The sequence below is a fragment of the Bubalus bubalis genome, chromosome 11, assembly GCF_019923935.1.
Source record: "Bubalus bubalis isolate 160015118507 breed Murrah chromosome 11, NDDB_SH_1, whole genome shotgun sequence".
NCBI classification, from domain to species: domain Eukaryota; kingdom Metazoa; phylum Chordata; class Mammalia; order Artiodactyla; family Bovidae; genus Bubalus; species Bubalus bubalis.
Genome location: NC_059167.1, coordinates 9,960,555 through 9,982,703, shown reverse-complemented (window position 1 = coordinate 9,982,703; position 22,149 = coordinate 9,960,555). Strand labels below are relative to the sequence as shown.

General features: G+C 41.1%; 1 long non-coding RNA gene across 2 annotated transcripts; it reads left to right on the top strand.

Annotated features, from left to right (window-relative positions):
• The first annotated feature begins 3,777 nt into the window (after nucleotides 1-3,777).
• LOC123327954 lies at nucleotides 3,778-14,014 on the top strand. 2 transcript variants are annotated; one of them, XR_006542596.2, is made up of 2 exons: nucleotides 3,778-5,166; nucleotides 12,547-14,014. It is a non-coding gene; the product is annotated as an uncharacterized LOC123327954 (long non-coding RNA). The 2 variants fall into 2 exon arrangements; XR_006542595.2 differs by lacking the exon at nucleotides 12,547-14,014 and adding an exon at nucleotides 6,104-6,390.
• Nucleotides 14,015-22,149: the final 8,135 nt, after the last annotated feature.

The window sequence follows — 22,149 nt, the reverse complement described above, 5'->3', positions numbered from 1 at the left end:
GAATCAGCCACGGATGTACACATGTCCCCCATCCTGAACCCCCCTCCCCGCTCCCTCCCCATCCCATCCCTCAGTGTCATCCCACTGCACCAGCCCTGAGCACCCTGTCTCATGCCTTGAACCTGGACTGGTGATCTATTTCACATATGGTAATATACATATTTCAATGCTATTCTCTTAAATCATCCCACCCTCACCTTCTCCCACAGAGTCCAAAAGTCTGCTCTTTACATCTGTGTCTCTTTTGCTGTCTCTCATATAGGGTCATTGTTACCATCTTTCTAAATTCCATATATATATACGTTGCTGCTGCTGCTAAGTTGCCTCAGTCGTGTCCGACTCTATGCGACCTCATAGATGGCGGCCCACCAGGCTCCGTCGTCCTTGGGATTCTCCAGGCAAGAACACTGGAGTGGGTTGCCATTTCCCTCTCCAATGCATGAAAGTGAAAAGTGAAAGTGAAGTTGCTCAGTCCTGTCCGACTCTTAGCAACCCCATGGACTACAGCCCACCAGGCTCCTCCATCCATGGGATTTTCCAGGCAAGAGTACTGGAGTGGGTTGCCATTGCCTTCTCCGATATATGCATTAATATACTGTCTTGGTGTTTTTCTTTCTGACTTATTTCACTCTGTATAATAGGCAAAGCTGGGTATTTAAACTGATGTCTGATTCAGAAGCCTGTTCTCCTAACTTATGCACATACTGGCCTGGTCTTTAGCCACTGAACCTCGTACTTAAATTGCTCTACTTTTCTCCTAGTAGCAGACACAATTACAGAAGTTATAATATGAACAAAATGGGAGAAATGCTGCAAGGAAGGAGTGGACTTAGCATTATGGGAACAGGAAACTTCTGGGAATGCCATTTAGGCAGGAATACGCAAATATTCAGAGAAGGCAATGGCAACCCACTCCAGTACTCTTGCCTGAAAAATCCCATGGACAGAGGAGCCTGGTAGGCTGCAGTCCATGGGGTCGAGAAGAGTTGGACATGACTGAGTGACTTCACTTTCACTTTTCACTTTCATGCATTGGAGAAGGAAATGGCAACCCACTCCAGTGTTCTTGCCTGGAGAATCCCAGGGACTGGGGAGCCGTCTATGGCGTTGCAGAGTCGAACACGACTGAAGTGACTTAGCAGCAGCAGCAATGCAAATAATAGTGGAAGCTATTGAGTGTTTACTGAGTCAGGCGTTTTACCTCCATTCAGTCACTCATTCAAAAAATATTTACTGTGAACCTACTATGCATTGGGCACCTTTCTAAGAATGAAGGATGCATCAAAAAATGAAAAAAATATACTTGTTTTCTTTAATCTTGCACTGCAGTAGAGAGAAACAAAGAATAAGCTGTATATAGTTTATACACACACACTCACACATATGTTCATATATACACACATTTAAAAATGTTACAGGATATTAAACACAATGGGAAAAAGGAGGAGGAAGGCAAGAGGGTATTTTAAATGGAGTCCTCAAGAAATAGCGTGTCCTGAACTATCTCTTTGAATCCTCACAACACTTCTGAGTCAGGGACTATTTCTGTGTCCCCTTTCCAAATGGAGAAAAAGGGCTTAGAGAAACTAACTAGATTGCTCAAAAAGGTAATGGATCTGGGATACCAACTTGAGCATATGGACTCCAGAACCTGTATTCCCAAACCCTATGCTATTCTTACTCCCCAGTAGGCTTTTAAAACTTTTCTTCTCCCCCCTCATCTAGGAACTGATTGAGCTGTTATGGCTGTTGGGGCCCTGTTTGACCTTTCCTGTGACTTGCTGAGTCTGTTTCTCTATAAGCCCAGCTCAGCCTCATCTTACTGAGTCCCAGGCAAAGGTCATAAGAGCTTCAGCAGCTTCAGTCCCCGCCATCTGCCCACCAGAATCCACCTCCAGCTCAACAGAACCATGTGTGTGCAGCCTCAGGGGTTCAACATTTGTTTCTCCTGCTTTCTCTACCATGAGCCAGGTCTTCTGGTTAATGAACCGTATTTGCACCTATTACATCCTGTGGAAACTGGGTCTTGGGCCAGCAGAGGCCATTTCAGGGATCAGTTTTTGAAGCTGGGCTAGTACTCTCCAGCCTGAGGATTAAAAAGCCATTCCTGTCCCCTTCTTCACAAAGGCTCCAAGTCCAATAACAGTTTGGAGCCACTCTGAGTCAGCTCCTAGTATGAGATGGCTATAGTTGGAAAAGAACTGGATTGGTGATCTCCAAATAGCATCACAGGGTGCTTTTCTGGAAAGCCTGGTCTTTGAGGAACCTGCCTAGTCTGATCTTGAGGTCCCTTCTAGTGATCTTTGGTGTACACATGGGTACTTTGTTGGGTTTTCTAAGTCCACAGGGGATAGCCTAGGGCAAGATTATCAGGAATTTTAATTTACCCTTGAAGCATAATATTTTGTCATAAGCTTAGTAGGCACCATATTCCTATGAGGTAGATACAATACTCTTAGCTTCATCTTATAAATGGCCAAACTGAGGTACATGGGAGGTTAAGTCGTCTAAGGCTAAATTACGAGAAGCAGGGCTGGATTAGGAATGGAGTGCTGTCATAACACCTGGATAATATTTTCTCTAGATGCTGGGGACACATCCAGACAAGAGATCCCTGACTTCAGGAAACTTACAGCCTAGAAGGGAGACAATCAGGTAAAACAAACATACCAGTGAGGGGTTATTTCTTAGAAGTTGGATGAAGTACAGGTAGATGACTGGGTCAGAGCATCCAGGGGAATGAGTGGGACTTTCCTTCTCTTTCCTCACTCACAACATTTTTCTCTCCAGTAGCATCCTATGCTTTATTTGACTCACTCTCTCCATAAAATATGTCTGGCTGTTTCCCAGCTCCTCATGATTCTTTTTGGGGACCATCTTGAAACGTGTTCAAATGAGGCAGCCAGTTTTAACAGCTAATCTATTACCTTAAGCTCTAAATTATCTGTCACTGATAACAAAGTACTCCAAAATGTGATGGCTTACACAACAGCCTTTTTATTATGTCATGATTTTCTGGGACAGGAGTTTAGCTGGACTTTGCTGGGCTGTGCTGCTCCACCTGGCAGTGACTTGGGTCCACGATGGTATCACCTATGTGCCTGGCATCTTGCAGGGGCACATGGAAGGCTGAACTCCCTATCTGTAGTTTCATTGCAGGACTTCCCCATGAGGCGTTCTAGCAAGTTGTCAGAATTCTTAGCATGTTGGTCCAGCTACTGAGGGAGACCATGGTTGAGGCTGCCTGCTCTCTTAAAGGCTGAGAACCAGCAGAGCATGACTTAACACTCTTCTCTGTTGATTAAATCAGGTGCATGCTAGCCCATGTCCAAGGAGAAGAGTACACTCCACCTTTGGTTGTGAGGAATGTCAAAGAATTTGTGGCCATCTTTCATTTACTACAGTTTCTGGTTCACTTGGCATTGAATTTGTATGAAGGAGTAATGTATTTCTAATAAAATATTGCCTCTGAAGACTGGTTGAAGCTGAGTTGCTACAACCTTTAATATATATTTAGTATTCAAATAAGATAACTTGACTTTCTCAGAGCAATGAATGTAGAGTGATTGCCTTTTACTGCATACATGCCTGCTCATTTGCTCAGTCATGTTCGATTCTTCAGCAACCTCATGGACTGTAGCCCACAGGCTCCTGTCTCTGTGGAATGTTCCAGGCAAGAATACTGGAGTGGGTTGCCATTTCCTATTCCAGGGGCTCTTCCTGACCCAGGGATGGAACCTGCATCTCTTGCATTGGCAGGTGGAGTTTTTAGCAGTGAGCCACCTGGGAAGCCCCATCTTTTAATAAACACAGGCAAATTGATAGCTTCCAAATGTCATTGTTCAAAGGAATGGGGATATTTAGATCATCTTTGCATTTTTGGCAGAGGGAGTAAATGTGCGATGGGGAGGAGGCAGGTTTGGGAAGGAAACTCTAGGCTGCTCAGGAAAAGCTGTGGAAAGATACTTGGAGAGAAAGTGGATTACATTCATTCCAACAGAAGGTGCTGTTGAACAATTCCCAAGAAAAGCAAAGAGATCAAGAGTGGAGACAGTAAGATTCCTAGAGGCAGCCCCAGGGAAATGACTACTTCTAAAATTGTTCTAGGCACATTGTAGGTGCTCAGTTAAGTGTTTAATGACAAAAAAAAAAAAAAAAAAAAAAAAAAAAAAATCGTGATGAGTTGGCTGTGGAGATGGTATCTAGATCAGGCATCTTAGAAAGTAGACCTGGAAATAAAGGAACTTTTACATTATTTGAAGAGAATTAAATGGAATTATTTGGGTGACCAAGAAACCACACTTAGTATACGGCAGATACTCAAAAAATATTAGTTGCATTCTATTTTTTACTTTTTACTTCTTTAGACTGTAAGAGTAAGTGGGGAATAAAATTAGAACTAAAGGATAGTTTTACCTTTATGAGTTAAAATAGAGAGCTGAGTTAACCAGTAGAGCTTTCTGAAATGATGGAAATATTCTTCACCTGTTACTGACTGTTAGGCGTCTGACCCCAAGAAAGGTTCTCCTGTGTGATGTTATTTGAGCCAATAGACTGAGATGGACTTTGGTTCAGAAGAAAAGGAAAGCTTTTTTAAATATTCATTTATTATTTTTATTTATTTATTGGCTGTGCCGGGTCTTAATTGCAACACGTGGGATCTTCTTTGTTGTGGCAATGCAGGATCCTTAGTTGCTGCTTATGAACTCTTCACTGTGGCAGATGGAATCCAGTTCCCTAACCAGGGATGAATCGAGGCCCCCTGCCTTAGGGAGCGTGGAGTCGTAGCCACTGGATCACCAAGAAAGTCCCAGGCAAGTTCTGTTCTTTGGTCAAAGAATGGAAAGATGTAAGCTTCAGCTCTGGAGCACAGGCAGTCCCTGAGAAGCCGTGGGTAGGCTGCTTTTCCGGGAATTCAGCAGCAGGGAGGGACGCGTGGAGGGTGGAGTTCTCGCGAGGTTCAGGGTCCAGCTCTCAGGGCCTGCTCTCTGCCGCCATCTTGAATTGCAGCCCTGGGTCCAGAGTTTCCACCTCGGTCCGGAGCTGAAGCAACAAGCCTAGCTGTTTGGCACTGAGAACCCTGGTCTGAAGCGCCGAGTTCAAGGCCTCTGCCTGCTGCACCCTACGAGCAGGTGAAACTAGAATGAGCTCCAAGGAAAACTAAAGGTTAGACTTTATTTTATTACCCAGATTCTATTTTTATTTTCTGGGTATTGTTAATGGGCTTTGCTGGTGATATATCTGCACTGTTCAATATACTCGCCTCTGACCACATGGAGCCTTTGAGCCCTTGAAATCTGCTGGTGTGACTGAAGCAGTAAATTTAAATTTTTCTTTTTAAAATTTCTTTTTCTTTTACTCAATTCACATTTAAGTTTAAATAGCCTCTTGGGGCCGCTGGTTATGTTATTGTATAAGAGGATTTACTTAATACTGATTTGAAACAAAACGTCTATAAGATGGTACTCATTAACCTCAAGTGTGTAACACGGGTACCTTGAAATTCTTTCAGACTCTAGCACAGTTAAATAGTTTATTGAATTAATTAAGGAGGTAGGAGAAAAAGTTAGGCTTATGGTTGCTGCTGCTGCTGCTGCTAAGTCGCTTCAGTCGTGTTCGCCTCTGTGCGACCCCATAGACGGCAGCCCACCAGGCTCTCCCGTCCCTGGGACTCTCCAGGCAGGAACACTGGAGTGGGTTGCCATTTCCTTCTCCAATGCATGAAAGTGAAAAGTGAAAGGGAAGTCGTTCAGTCGTGTCCGACTCTTGGCGACCCCATGGACTGCAGCCTACCAGGCTCCTCCGCCCATGGGATTTTCCAGGCAAGAGTACTGGAGTGGGTTGCCATTGGCTAACAGGAAGCAAATATAGAAACCTAAATATAAGTGTATTATAAGAGTTTAAGACTGAAAGAGGGTAGTAATTTAGGGACCAGCTGGTTCTGCTGGACAGAAAAGACCCTGGAGCTTTCAGTAACTATTGGAGTTCTATAGTTTGGTGTTACAAAGAAGTTTAGAGTGATTTCCAACCAACAAATTGAGTGAAATAAGTATTATTTATATTTACCTGGCATAATTTGTTATTGGACTTTTTCAAATGGCAGTAATGGAACAGCAGCAGTTAAACCACATTCTCCGGAGTACCGGTACTACTGCCAAGAGCAGAAAGCTTTCATCTTCCAAAGCCTCAATCAGCCAGTTTCTCATCTGCATCCCATAAATCATCAAGAAGGAACAAGCTCATTATCTCAGCACTAGGGACAAAAGTCTTTTACATGACACTGAACTTCTGACTGCTGCAAAACATGGCAGCTTGCCATCGTATCTTTAACAGGTGTGTTGGCCCCTTGAACAGACTGAGCCAGAAGTTTGAGACAATGGCCTGAAATTTTAATTTGTTATATGCTGTGACTTGTGGTGGGCCCGTGTCCAAAAGTAATTGGGTCCATTGGCTTGTGGATGTTTTGTCGTTTTAATAGGTTTGGGGAGAGAGACGTGGCAGTGTGTCTCCCTCAAAACATCCTCTCTTAGACGTTAAGGATCAGGGGAACTTCTCACTCTATTTTGGAAGGTGTTTCAATTCTGCTATTCTGAAGAGCTGGGTAGGCGCTCCCAGGTACAGCCTGTTACAATGTGCTATACACTTACCCTTCTGCATTCACATATTCAGATGAGGATTTTTGAAAATATTTGAAACCATATTTGAAAATAAGGTTCCAGAAAATTCCAAAAAGCAAGATTTAAATTTGCCCTGAGATGGCAGCTATTTACATAGTTTTTACATTGTATTGGGTGTTATATGTAATTTAGAGATGATTTAAAGCATATGGGAAGATGTGCGAAGGTTATATGCCAACACTATGCCATTTTGTATAAGAGACTTGAGCATTTGCAGATTTAAGTCCTGGAACCAATCCCTTGTGTGTACTGAGGAATGACTGTGCCGCCATCTTGTAGTTCCCTCTCTACATAATGGTTCTGGAGCCTTCTGAATTACCCAAAATGTGATTCCTGTGTCATATAAAATTCTCTATGATTTCTAGTAAGATAATCATATGTCCAGAAAAATCTCTCAATTTTCACCTCCCTTTCTAAAGATGGAAATACTGTGACTGTTGCATGGAGGGTGTTCTAGTTTTGGGTATTCTCTTGTTCCGTGGTCAAAAAAAGATAAAGTTGTTAGAAATAAAAAAGCATTTAATCTATAATAAGCATCATCTTCTATAATGGTCAGATGATACTTATTTTTGGCTTTTGAGCCATTTGATCTTTGTTGTAACTACTCAGTTGATAACAAAGGCAAAAATAATGTGTTGATGAATGAGTGAGTCTGTGTTCCAGTAGGCTTTGTTTGTGGGCCCTGAAATTTGAATTTCATATAATACACATTTGTGATTCATGTTCTTTTTTTTTTGATGTTTTTCAAATATTTAAAAATGAAAGAGTCAGTCTTAATTTGCAGGCTGCTAAAAACAACAGCAGCAAAGCACAGGTGGCAGACCACACTTGACCTATAGGCTGTAGTTTGCTAACTTTTACTCTTTAAGATATAGACGTATATAACTAAAGTGAAAACATTTCATAAATGTTGTTTTGTTGTAGATATTACCAGATTCTAGCATTCTAGAGTTATGAAAGGATTTATGTTTCTATCCTTATATATAGAATTTAAAACTGCAGTTTATTTACAATGAGCATCTTTGTAAGTGGATAATTTAAATAATGAAACAAAAAGCATATTGCTATAGTACATAGATAACTAATTAGTTCAGTTCAGTTCAGTTCAGTTCAGTTGCTCAGTTGTGTCCGACTCTTTGCGACCCCATGAATCCCAGCACACCAGGCCTCCCTGTCCATCACCAACTCCTGGAGTTCGCTCAGACTCACGTCCATCGAATCAGTGATGCCATCCAGCCATCTCATCCTCTGTCATCCTCTTCTCCTCCTGCCCCCAATCCCTCCCAGCATCAGAGTCTTTTCCAAGGAGTCAACTCTTCGCATGAGGTGGCCAAAGTACTGGAGTTTCAGCTTCAGCATCGTTCCCTCCAAAGAAATCCCAGGGCTGATCTCCTTCAGAATGGACTGGTTGGATCTCCTTGCAGTCCAAGGGACTCTCAAGAGTCCTCCAACACCACAGTTCAAAAGCATCAATTCTTCGGCACTCAGCCTTTTTCACAGTCCAACTCTCACATCCATACATGACCACAGGAAAAACCATAGCCTTGACTAGATGGACCTTTGTTGGCAAAGTAATGTCTCTGCTTTTGAACGTGCTATCTAGATTGGTCATAACTTTCCTTCCAAGGAGTAAGCGTCTTTTAATTTCATGGCTGCAGTCACCATCTGCAGTGATTTTGGAGCCCCCAAAAATAAAGTCTGACACTCTTTCCACTGTTTCCCCATCTATTTCCCATGAAGTGATGGGACCGGATGCCATGATCTTCGTTTTCTGAATGTTGAGTTTTAAGCCAACTTTTTCACTCTCCACTTTCACTTTCATCAAGAGGCTTTTTAGTTCCTCTTCACTTTCTGCCATAAGGGTGGTGTCATCTGCATATCTGAGGTTATTGATATTTCTCCCGGTAATCTTGACTCCAGCTTGTGCTTCTTCCAGCCCAGCGTTTCTCATGATGTACTCTGCATAGAAGTTAAATAAGCAGGGTGACAATATACAGCCTTGACATACTCCTTTTCCTATTTGGAACCAGTCTGTTGTTCCATGTCCAGTTCTAACTGTTGCTTCCTGACCTGCATACAGATTTCTCAAGAGGCAGGTCAGGTGGTCTGGTATTCCCATCTCTTTCAGAATTTTCCACAGTTGATTGTGATCCACACAGTCAAAGGCTTTGGCATAGTCAATAAAGCAGAAATAGATGTTTTTCTGGAACTCTCTTGCTTTTTTCCATGATCCAGCGAGTGTGAGAATTCAGGATTTTCTGCTCAACTCTGATGCTAAGCAAGGACTTAATACATTAGATTTTCTTATCTCTAAGATGGGAATAATTCTGACTCTCCCATCCTTATAGGACTGTGATAAAAACCAAATGAGACTATACTCCTGAAAATTTCTGGAAAAGATCAAGTGCTACCTGTGTGTAATTTTCCAGGAGTATCCCAGAAGTTCTTGGGCTGGTATAATTTCTCTTAACAACTGTGTGGGAAAGTACTGCTATACAAATGGATAAATATAGGTAGATATTTTTATATTCATGTGGGGGTGATTTGCAGAGAAAAATGATATATCTTGAATATTTTATCTTTTAGCCGTAATAGAAATCTTGCCATATGTATGTATTTTTACAATCATGCTACAAACTGCTGCTTCATTTAGAATATTGTTTTCTCTAATTTATTCCAAACACAAAGATGGCCAAAGGAGATGAAATATACTGCATGCATCTCATGCATGGAAAGCTATATATAAAATAATGGGTTGAGAGTTGGATTAAAGAAAGACAAAGGCCTCCATACAGGTGGTTCTATTGAAAGAATACTAACTGACAAGATATGAAAGATGTCTTTTTGACTTGCTGCTGCTCAGGAAGATATTGGTACCAACAGTTGTATGTGTGCCTGTGTTTGTGGATGTGTGTAAATGAAAGTGAAGGAACATATGTCAATACAGTGTTCTACAATGGGGAAACAACTTTGAGTAAAAACGTACATTTAAAATCATTCAGTTTATTTCATTTTTGTTTGATTGATTTTCTAAAATACTTTTTTTTTGACCTGCATGAAATAATTCAATGAAAGACTAGAAAACATTGTGAAAAGGGTAAACTTTGTTTGTGTTTCTTAGGATATGAAATCACTTGTCCCCTAAATGGAGGGTTTTAATTAAAACAGATGAGAAACTAGGGAAAGAAGAGGAAAAAGACATTTAAACATATTTTTCTTGTGTAAGGTTTTCCATGTTTTCTTCATAACAGTTGAATTTCCCTTCTGGGCTTTGCAATATAGTTTGTATAATTATTTTGGAGAAATGAGAAATGTGAGAAGGAAAATGAGGTATTTTAGTACTGGTCCCAAATATATGCTGCATCTGGCTGATTTCAGTTAAGTCTCCAAGCGCTACTATAACAGTGTAGATGTCATGAGTTATGATGATGTAAAGTTTTATATTTCCCACTTCTGATACTCATTTTCACAGTGCTGGCATCTCTGGTCACTTGTTCTTTCTTTTTCTGCTGTCACTATATATTCACATAATCCTTGTCCTCTTTTGTTCTTCTATATTTTTAATATTAATTATCCTGTTATTAATAACATGCCCAATCTTTTCTGATTTGTATGTATGTCTGTGATATTGGCAGCCATGCTCAAGAAATTTGCTTTCAGGTGAGACTAGCCTAATGTGTCTCGTAAATTTATAGGAGAAAGAGCTTTAAGTGATGGGTCAGTACTAACAAAAGTTTTTCTCATTAGGTATACACCAGAGAGTCCTGGCATAGTTGTGGCTAGGTTTAGCCTTAATTAGAGGAGACTCTAAGACACACTGATACTAGATTCAAAATTTCACAGTGTAAAACTTGTAGGGACTATAAAATCCAGTGATGCCCAATCCGAGTATAGAAACCTCCATCATGTTATATCAGAAACCCATTGAAGGAACAGGCTGTTCAAAAGGAGCACAATGTGTTACATTCCAAATCCTTAGGCATAGTTTGAAAGCTGGAACCAAGTTTAAACTCAGAGTTTTGTGTATTATCTTGAAATTTGTAGACCCTGGATTTGGTCTGTTAAGGTCAATGGAAACTGCCTGTGCTGTGAAGGGACAGTACTACCCAGGGGATGAGAAATCAGCCCTGGAGTCAGATGTATCCAGTTTTAATTCCAGCTCTGTTCTCTACTAGGTGAGCAAACTTGGGCAAGCTACTATAGTTACTGAACCTCAACTTCCCTCTTTTGAAAATGGGTATAAAAACTGTACCTGCTAGGGGAAATCCAATGAAGTAAAGCATATAAATGCTTAGCACGCACTCAATGTTTAGTACCATGCCTGGCCCATCGTAAACGCCCCATAAATATCTTTAGGCAGAGAATAGCATACTGTCCTTGTAGGGGAGTACAAAAAGAGTATTCAGCCAGTTTTCGAGGAGGTGTTGATCTTTCTAAATACCGAAGCCCAAACCCCTGGAACAATGTCAAGAACTCTCTCAAATGTGTATCATTTAAGTCCCCCAGGAATAGATGTGGTCAACTGATAGTGTATTAAGGATTCCAAGGAGGGAAAGATCAGAGTTCTTTTAGAATGGAATTGTCTGGGAGGATTTCTTGAGGCCAGTGTTTGATCTGAGTCTTTCAGAATTTAATAGACAGGAGAGGAAGAGAGCACTGAGGTCAGGGCATTTGGGGCTGGGAAAATATAAACTACACCCTAATGGTAATCTAGTGATGTAGTTTTGACCTCATGTGAAGAGGTTTCTGCTTTTAGACCACATTCCAATCACAGTCATTACAGTTATCAAAAATCTGGTCAATCCAAAAATAGAAAAATTGGCTCCCTATCAAGTGTTATGCACCTGGAACCCAAATTCATGATCCCTGGGTTGGAGCCTAAGTTTGGCCAATGTGTGACACTGAGCAAGGCTTTTGCCCCCTTGGTGCTTCCATTTTCCCTCTTTCAGAGGAAGGTGTTAAGAGTTAAATTTAATGTTATCAGTGGAGATGCCTAGAATGACATTTTGTGATTCTGCACTTGCTTTATGATAATCCTTCCAATTTTTAATTCCATACCCTCTCTCTCACCTCATTTAGACACTGGTTGCTTGGGGAAATATTATTTGGAAGGAATTCGGATTTACTCCATTCATTTCTCAAAGGCAGTAGTCCTGTGTTTTTTTTTGGGTTTTGTCATTTAGAGCACCTCCAGTGTAGATCATCTCATTTGATTCTCACAACACTGGGAAGTGGACAGAGAATTCCGGGAAAGGAGATCCAGCCGAGTGCACAAGGGCTGGCTCCTGGAAAGACAGTGGGACTGTCAAGAAAGACACAGATCCTGCTCACTTCATCGCCAAGGAGACTGGGCTAACAGCCTGTCTGCTGTACACCGGGAAAGCCATAGGTCTGAGAATCAGATTATTATCAAAGAAACACCAGGGCAGGGGTTTTAGCTTTTCATGTGCTGAAGGGTTCCAGGGGTTCCTTTCCAGAATGCAAAGGATAACTGCTTTATCAGGTATGTATTTTAGTCCATAAACAGTCTTTTAAAATTTTAGTCCCTTCTGTGGCTCTGTGAGTTTTACTTGGAAAACTTTGCAAAACTTTAAGACAGCCCAGACAGTCTGGATTGGAAAAACAGCACGCAGAGATCCATCACATACATAATTGGGCTCATCTCATCTCCTTTGAGCTGAGGGTTCAGTGAATGGGCATAAAGGGGGAAATCACACCAGAGTAAGTGTTTTCACCTGTGTGAAGACCAGATGGCAAGCTGACATGCGAAGAGGGCTGTGCACATATGCGAGGAGGTGCCTTTGGGTCTGGCATTGTCCTCTGAGATGGCCTTGTGCCTCCATGCTGTTCAGTTCATCTTCTTCCCCAGGCAGGACTTGACAAGTCATCTGTTCATGGAAGACACTTCCGGAGATAACCTTCAACATTTCCAGTGGAGGATCCAGTCCCTGCAGGAAGTGCCTTGCAGAACCTCGGCATGCTTATTAAAGAGCAAATGTTCTGAGAGAGCAGGAAATGGTTTCTGTCTCCTTTTCCAGTCATGTGTACCCTCTGGGGCACACCTGCTCCACTCCCATGCCGCCTGTTGCTTCTGTGGGGTTGACAGTGGTGGGGGTGGTGTGCAGAGTTTTATTTACTTTGTTACATTATTTACGTTTTCGGATTATTCCTGGGATGAATTGCTATGAAGCCCACATTTAATTAGCATAAACTTCGGTAACAGCTTAATATAAATTAAATTTCAAGTCGTCTGTCTTTGAGAAATATTAGGATTTATTAGTGGGTCCCCCCAAAAACTAATTCATCTGCATGGATACATTTCAGCCTTAAGTAATGGAGGAAACTTTGTGTGCTATTATCTGTAATTATATTGAGCACATCCCCTTCTTCCCCTCTCCCCTTTCTGTATCCTCTGATGATTAGCCTGATGGGAGAAGCCTTGTCTTTGCCCAAGGCCTTAGGAAAGCAGTAATGGTCCCCAAGAGAGAAATTGGCTGTACTGAGAGATAAAGGAGGGAAAGGAGGAAGAGAGTGAAAATAAGGAAATGGTCAGGTCACAGCCCATGACTTATAAAAACATGTTGAAGTGAAAAGAAATGAACATGTTAAATCTAAGAAGTATGAAATGGCTTTCTCATAAATCTCTAAATGGCTGAAAGAAACCGCACAGTAGTTAAGCATTCCTGCTTGTGCTGTGGGCCAGGAAAAAGACAGTGCGTGCTCTGTGCTGTGGCCAAATTAATCTCCTAGAAGAACAGCTTGATCATGTCATTCCTGTGCTCAAGAACAAACACTTAAGGGAATTGGGAGAATTCTGAGTCCCAATTTTGCCATTTGTCCATTTGACCTTGGGTAATGCACTAGCCTCTTGTTGCTTCAGTTCGTTCATGTCTTAAAAGGTAAAGTGATGAAACCTACCTCTCGTAATTATAAGGATGACACATAATAATGTAGGTAAAACTCTTAGCACAGTGATGCATAATCAAATCATCAATGCTTGTTGTTATTAATAGATAAGGTACGTCTTTCTTGTCATAGCATTCAAGGTCTTTTACCATCTCTCATCTACCTGTCTTTAAGCAGGATGTCCTACCATTCGACTCCAGGAGATCTTTCCTCCAACTAAAGCAGTACCATGCATTACAACTTCATGTGTGTTCCATTTCCTTTATTACCTAGTAATCCCTTTTTGCGTAAGAGATGAGATCTTAGTTTCAGAACTCCCAGTGACCAGGTGAGTCCTTATAAAATGCAGATGCATCCCTACTTATAAAAAGACTAGGTTCACAAAACCTGAAAATTTAAGCCCATGTGTTTGTAAATCCATAGTGTTTTTATTTATTTATTTATTTTAAAATATACATTTATTTATTTTAATTGGAGGTTAATTACTTTACAATATTGTATTGGTTTTGCCATACATCAACATGAATCCTCCACAGGTATACATGTGTTCCCCATCCTGATACTGTTTTTAAAAGGATTTAAGCTTGTGGGTAGGACACCAATTCAGCCTTGAGTGTTCCTCTGTGTAAATTGAAAGAGCTGGATGAGATGATTCATCAATAAACTGGAATCTCTCCAGCTTAAAAGTATTGTGATTTTATTTAATCTGTGTTAATTTTAGTTTTGTCAGGTTTCCATGGTGCCAAACATCACCAACATAAAGCCTGATTAGCCAAAATAGTGATAATTTCAAATACCCAGATGTTTCATATTATTAATATATAGAAAATATATATATTTTTTAAAAACATATTTTTCTGTTTTCAACAAGATGCTTGTATGAGACTATTCTTCACTGTGGATTTGGCAAGGGAAAGCCAGCCAAAGTGAAGCACATGTTTAGAAGATGTTGCTAATCCTTATGTAATTTTGTCTGTTTCATGCATTCTTGAATAGTCTTTATAAGAAAGTAGTAAAGGCAAGGATTTCCAGCTGTTATTAGTTGTTCTTGATTTTTGTTTTCATTAACGGAGCTACATTTCCCTTGTGGAAAACTTTGGGAGAGAGTGTTGACGCCAGCCAGAATAACACTCCCTCTAGAAAAAGAGATGGGTCATTAGTCATATAGGTGGTAGCTTCACAGAGTTGCAGATGGTATTAGTTTCCAAATCTGTGGCTGACCTCATCTCTAGAAGTGTGCTGATGAATCCAGTGAAGTTAGTATTTTCTGGAAACAAGAGTAAATAGCTAATGCTTAGTAAATTACCCAAATTACTGAAAGGGACCTTGGATTCCATAAAGAATTAAATTTGCCTCATGTGACTGAGTGAGCAGTTTCTTTCAATAGGTAATTTGTTTACTGCTCAGCCAATATACAATATTCTTTCAAATCCTATTGAGAAAAAGAATTTTCATTTCAAAACTCTTTTCAAGTTCTAAACCAGTGGATGAATCTTTTGCACAATATCTGAAAGTGTAAAACCAGTACGCAATCACTCTGGTCATCGCCTGTATGTGGATGAGACTGTTGGACAGGGTATGGTGGTTCAGATGGTGAAAAATCTGCCTGCCATGTAGGAGACTCAGGTTCAATCCTGGGTTCAGTCCAGGAAGATCCCCTGGAGAAGGAAATGACAACCCACTCCAGTGTTCTTGCCTGGAGAATTCCATGGACAGAGGAGCCTAGCGGGCTACAGTCCATGGGGTCACAAAGAGTTGGACACGACTGAGTGACTTTCACTTTCATCAAAATTAGTTCCCACATAATTGTTCCATTCTTTTGGTAAAAGTACTGAATAAATTAGAAAACCTTTTATGGTTCAAAGTCTTTACTTAAAATATACAGTGAAGGTGTCAACTAATACAAAATGTGAATTATAGAATGAATGTAAAAGAATTGAAGGAAAACAGTTTAATTTCCTTTAAATTTATTTTGTTGTTGTTGTTGTTGTTCAGTCACTTAGTCAAGTCCCACTCTTTTTGACCCAAGGACTGCAGCACACCAGGCCTCCCTGTCCTTCACTATCTCCCCAAATTCACTCAAACTCATGTCCATTGAGTCGGTGATGCCATCCAACCATTTCATCCTTTGGCGTCCCCTTCTCCTCCTGCCTTCAATCTTTCCCGGCAGCTGGGTCTTTTCCATTGAGTCAGCTCTTTGCATCAGGTGGCTGAAGTATTGGAGTTTCAGCTTCGGCATCAGTCCTTCCAGTGAACACCCAGGACTGTTCTCCTTTAGGATTGACTTGTTTGATCTCCTTGCAGTCCAAAGGACTCTCAAGAGTCTTCTCTGACACCACAGTTCGAAGGCATCAATTCTTCAGCACTCAGCTTTCTTTATGTTCCAACTTTCACATCCATACATGACTACTGGAAAACCATAGCTTTGACTATATGGACCTTCGTCATTAAATTTTGTGGGGTGCTATATTTGAAATAGCATCTTTCCCTGACATTTTCTATTGCCCCAACCCTGCCTGTAATTTGAGTTTCAGTTAAAAGATAAAAACAATATGCCTATTTTTATAGTATCTACTGTATGCCAGGCCCTGTTCACAGTTCTCTATATTTTTATTTAGCGCATGTGATCATTACAAAAGCCTCAACATGATGTAAATACAAGCATGACCTCCATTTTCAGAGATGTTAAGACACTTCTCTGGGATCACACAGCTCCCAAGTTCACCTTGTACTATGTTTGGCAAACTGAGTATGCCTCACAGTCACCTGGAGGGCTCGTTCAATCACAGATTGACGGGTTCCAGCCCCAGAATATTCTAATCAGCAAGTCTGGAGTGAGATCTGAAAAATCTGCATTCTATCAGCTTCTCAGGTGACATTGATGCTGCTGGTCTGAAGGTGACGTTTTCAGACCACTGCATGCTGCCTTTCTATGATATACTTATAAACCAGAAAAAGGTTGTTACGGCAGAAAAACAGTCAAGGCATTTCCATTTTTGGAAGTTCAGACTGTGAAGCCACTTAGGGCACAGGAAGATGTGTGATCACTCTTTTGTCTGGCTCTTTTGAATCCCAAGACTAGAAAAGCTTCCCAGGCTAGAGGGGGTGGAGAAAAGCGTACGCCCTTTGAGGGTTCCTTTGAATCTGTCTCTGTGGGACTCTTGTACCAGCTTCCCTGGTGGCTCAGAGGGTAAAGCGTCTGCCCACAATACGGGATACCTGGGTTCGATCCCTGGGTTGGGAAGATAAAGGCAACCCACTCTGGTACTCTTGCCTGGAAAATCCCATCGACGGAGAATCCTGGTAGGCTACTGTCCATGGAATTACAAAGAATCGGACACGACTGAGCAACTTCAGTTTCACTTTCTGCGGGACTTTTCCCTAGGGGAGGCCAGGAGGAAATGGGAAAAAAAGCACACTCCCATAATCCCCAGGTAGAAATGGTGTTGATAGCATTCTTTGAGAACAGAGAAGGCCTGTGTGCTCTGCCAGGTGGAGCCCATGGGAGCTACACAACCTTGGAGTTCCTGTTGCTCAGCATGCTGGAGAAATGACTGTGGAATATCCTGGTGGACAGGCTTGGGATATCATCACAGCATTTCTTGGAGCCTCAGCAAGACGCAGAAGGAAAAAAAAAAATATCCTCAGATGTGGCCAGTAGAGAGCAGCTTACTTGATGAGACTTTGGGGTTAGGATGAGGCTAGCTGACTGTAATCTGCACTGGTGGATGACCAAAAACCATACCTAGATAGGATGTCTCCTGGATGCTGTGTGCACAGGTGCTTACACAGGACTGGAAGCCTGTCCTCTGCCACCTCTCCCACCCTGCAAAGCATATAAACCCCTAACCTCAGAGGCATCTTGGGAAAAAGGAGGTGGGATGGTTTGTATCCAGCATGTTGAAGAAAAGAAGCATAATAAAATCAATTGCATTTGCCTTTATAAATATGAAGAGAGCTACATTTCTTATGTATGAATTCATGGGATGAAATCTTACAAATTGATTGCTGTGTAGAAGTTTAAAGAATGCTAGTGCAGGGTATATCTGTGCCATAGACCACCTGAGAAACCCAGGGACAGATAAAACCAAATCATCGCGAGTCAGTAGGGGTGACCCTGTGAGCGGGTTGGTATCCAGAGATACCAGTTGGTATCAGCAGACTTCAGAAATACCATTATAGTATTGTAAAGAAACTTAGGCTGAAAGGGAACCACCAACTGCTTTAAATTTGCAAGACAGAGATAAAATGGGTGGCCGAAAGGACACAGAGAGGGCAAGTGTAGCTGTGTAAGTGTTTACTGGTAGTTCATCTAGGACTCAGCCTTTCTTTCCTTGAGCAGCAAAGGGAACTTGGAGTGGTATCAGCCCAGACCAGCAAGGTAGTGGGAGGTCATTATCTGCTCTAAACAGAATCTGTCTTGAAGCTGCAAAACCTTGGAGTTCCCATTTGATCAAGCAGTGACTTAGGACCACTGTGGAAAGTCTGTCCTTTGGAAGAACATAGGACATCCTCATCCTCGTCTATCAAAGCCCAGAGGGCTAGCTGTTAGCATGGGAGACAGAGTTTCCTTATCTGTTATATGGAAATACATCCCTGATAGAGTGTGACTTATATGACACCAAACACATCACACTTGGCATGTAGCTGACACCCTGTTGGCTCTATTTTCTGAAAATTTCAAGAATAATATATTTGACTTCAAGTAAAAGGCAAAGTAATCATGCTTGGTGGCAGGAATAGAAATTATATAGCAAAAGAGAAATTTGACATGAAAACTACTTTCAATAAAGTTGAAAGTTCTTGATTTTCTTTAAAATATTAGTTCTTCCAATTTTGCTAATCATCTAGAATATAGGAATGAAGAACTTTTTTGACTATAGATATCTGGGTATGAATATCTGTTTTTACAGAAGGTATGAATCACAATATGGGGTTCCACCATTTTTCTCTTTCTAAGTCATAGAACCTCTGATTTATTAAGAGTAGAAATATACTCAACCAAAAATCTGTATTTCTCAGCCTTCTTTGCAGATAGGTGTGTCTATATTTCTAGGTTGTGGCCAATGAAATGTGAGTGGAAAGGTTATATTGTACTTCTGTAATGCACCTCAAAATGAAGGGTGTGAGTTTTAACCATTTAGAGGGTCCACAGTTCACCAAAAACCTACTTCACGTCTGAGACCAATTGCAACTTGAGGGGGCTCCCGAACTACCTTCAGGTTTCATCATTCACTAGAGAGACTCATGAAACCCAGAGTAAAGTCGTTATGGCGTGCTGTGCTTAGTCACTCAGTCACAGTCACGGACTGTGTCCTGCCAGGCTCCTCTGTCCACGGAGATTCTCCAGGCAAGAATACTGGAGTGAGTTACGATGCCCTCCTCCACAGGATCTTCCCAACCCAGGGATTGAATCCACATTTGCAGGTGGATTCTTTACCATCTGAGCCACCAAGGAAACCTGTGAATACTGGAGTGGGTAGCTTATTTCTTCTCCAGGGGATCTTCCTGACCCAGGAATCGAACCGGGGTCTCCTGCATTGAGCTATCAGGGGAGCCCAGAGCAGTTATACTTACAGTTAATTACAGGGAAAGAGATGTTTTAAGTCAGAATCCATTAAGGATTTTTGAGGAAGAAAGCATATCCTGGTATTGATGGGATGGTGTCAGAGAAGGAACCAAAGTCTCTGATGACTTCATGTAGCTGAAGTCATCCACCAGCATGGACTAACTCTGAACTTTTTTCTATAGTGAGAAATAAAAGTCTGACTTAAGCCATTTATTTTTACCCCCCCCTCCATTTCACATCATTAAATATAATTCTATCCAAAACTGCATGTCCTTGACTTTCTGATTTAGAAAGATAATGCCTTCTCTCTTACTTTAAAAATGTCCTTGTTTTTAAAAAAGTCCACTAATTGTCAGGGACATAAGATTCCAATTTTCAGTCTTCGAAGTACATATTTTTGAGAAGTATTTTAATTGCATTTGGAAAGACATTTCCTTGTAAAGGAAAAGTTCTCTCCATGCCCAGTGATTGAGCAGATTCAAACTTCCATCAGAGTATTCAGTGTCCATTTTTACTGAGGAAACATTTGAATGCTTCAGGCAGGCTTAGTTTGGGGCATTAAAAAAAAAATACTAATTAACATTTCCCGTAGTATTATTCACTATGTACTTATACCATGGTGACTGCTTTCCTCTTCTCATTTATTGTACAGAGAACCTTGCATTGCAAGTGGATTCTTTACCAACTGAGCTATCAGGGAAGCCCAGCTTTTAGTGACAGGTAGCAGTTACTTCGAAGAAGGCAATGGCACCCCATTCCAGTACTCTTGCTTGGAAAATCCCACGGATAGAGGAGCCTGGTAGGCTGCAGTCCATGGGGTCGGGAACAGTCAGACACAACTGAGCGACTTCATTTTCACTTTTCACTTTCATACATTGGAGAAGGAAATGGCAACCCACTCCAGTGTTCTTGCCTGGAGAATCCCAGGGACGGAGGAGCCTGGTGGGCTGCTGTCTATGGGGTCGCACAGAGTCGGACATGACTGAAGTGACTTAGCAGCAGTAGCAGCAGCAGCAGTTACTTTCTCTATAGTCACCTTTTGGTGTGCTTGTACATGCTGTCCCCATCTGGCTGTGTCTTTCCCCCCATTACTCATAAAAGAGATATAATAGCTGTAGTTCTCCTACAGTCTGTCCATTGCTGCAGTTAACAAATGGTTTATTAGACTGTTAACCTCCATTAGCTGAAGGGTTAGGCCATTAACTGCCTCTGATTACCATTTCTCAGAGTTTATGACTTAAATAATCACTTAAATAATGACTTATTCTTTTCTCTGGATTAAAACAAAGTTTCATAAGAACTTAGAATTTAGGGATAAAATGAGTAATATTGGTTAAGGAATATCTGAGACTTGAACCCCCTGAGTTTTGTTTTAGGCCCCTGATGTTTTTATTAGAACCTTCAGGGAAAGATGAGTCACAGACTCTGTAACTGCCATGGACCAGAGAAGCACCCAGTGATAGCCTGCACTTGTCTTCTGGGGACTGGAATATGTAGGTAAATTAAGAGTTTTCCTTTGCCTGGAAATGCCAGCAGTTTTAACATAAACTATGTAGCCTCAGTGTTTTGTGACATATTTACTGTAAACAATTGTATGCTACCTATACTTAGTTTTTGGTAATAAGTGGAAAACTCTTCAAAGTGAAGGGGTTGTGACTACTAATCTCTATTTGGTGTTGTTAATGAGTCGTGATGTAAAGGACAAAGAGATTCACAGGTTTGGTCATGCCACACCAGTGCTCATAAACCTCACCAATTGTCAGTTGTCCATGAATAAAGATTTTACAGGTACAGAAGTGGCAGGTTTGGTGTGCTTAACTCATGGAGTACCAGTTTTCCTATTTCTAAGGTGGGGATAATAAGATCAGTATTTTTATTCCTAGATACTTTGTGGATGAAATGAAATAAGGCCTCTGAAGCATTTATAAATGGGATAAGAGATTGAAATGCCACTTCTGTTTTCACATTGCTAATATGCCTGGAAAAAATTAATGTTTTGTACCAGAGAAATGAATATATTTTCATTGTATTCTCTCATTCAATAATTTAGATACTTTCAATGATACAAAACTAATAAAGCATTTTTCACTTCTAACATACACTGCAACCAATCTTGTTTTGGTTGACTTGACTTGTGCAAAGGAGATTATTTATCAAAGGAAGAGCATGAACCATTTCTTATTCATCTCTGTAGCTATCTTGCCTGGTACTGTGCCTATCTTACAGAAAGATTTGAATAAATTCCTTAAATATACCTGGTAAAAGGTAATCTCTCTCTTTAGTATCTTTATGAAGTGGATTTTTTCTTTTATATTCTGTCCTGTATCAGTTCTTTACACTTCTGATGCTGCTGCTGCTGCTAAGTTGCTTCAGTCGTGTCTGACTCTGTGCGACCCCATAGACGGCAGCCCACCAGGCTCCCCTGTCCCTGGGATTCTCCAGGCAAGAATACTGGAGTGGGTTGCCATTTCCTTCTCCATTATACTTCTGCATACTCTGCTAATTTGTAGGCTTACTTAGTGTGTAGACAGTATCTGTTTCTCTTTGGGTCTGTCATGATGCCTACCAGCGTGCCTTGCCTACAGCATAGCATTTCCCAGAAAACTAACATAATAGGGTATTTTATTATCTGGAAGTCAGGACTCCAGACTCAGTCTCACTGCACTAAAGGTGCCAGGAGGACTGTTTTCTTCGGAGACTTCAGGAAAGAATTTGTTTCTTGCCTTGTTTTATTTCTAGAGGCTGCCATTGTTCCTTGGCTTGTGGTCTCTTCCTTCATCTTTAAATCCTGCAGCGTGGCATATTCAAATCCCTCTCTGCTACCATGGTAGCATTGCCTTCTGTTTCTGACTCTTCCTGCCTCCCTCAGGAGCCCTTGTGATTATAGTGGGCCTATCCAGATGATGCTGGATTAATTCCCTATCTCAGTATCCTTAATTTAATTACAATATAGACTTCCCTGAGAGCTCAGCTGGTAAAGAATCTGCCTGTAATGTG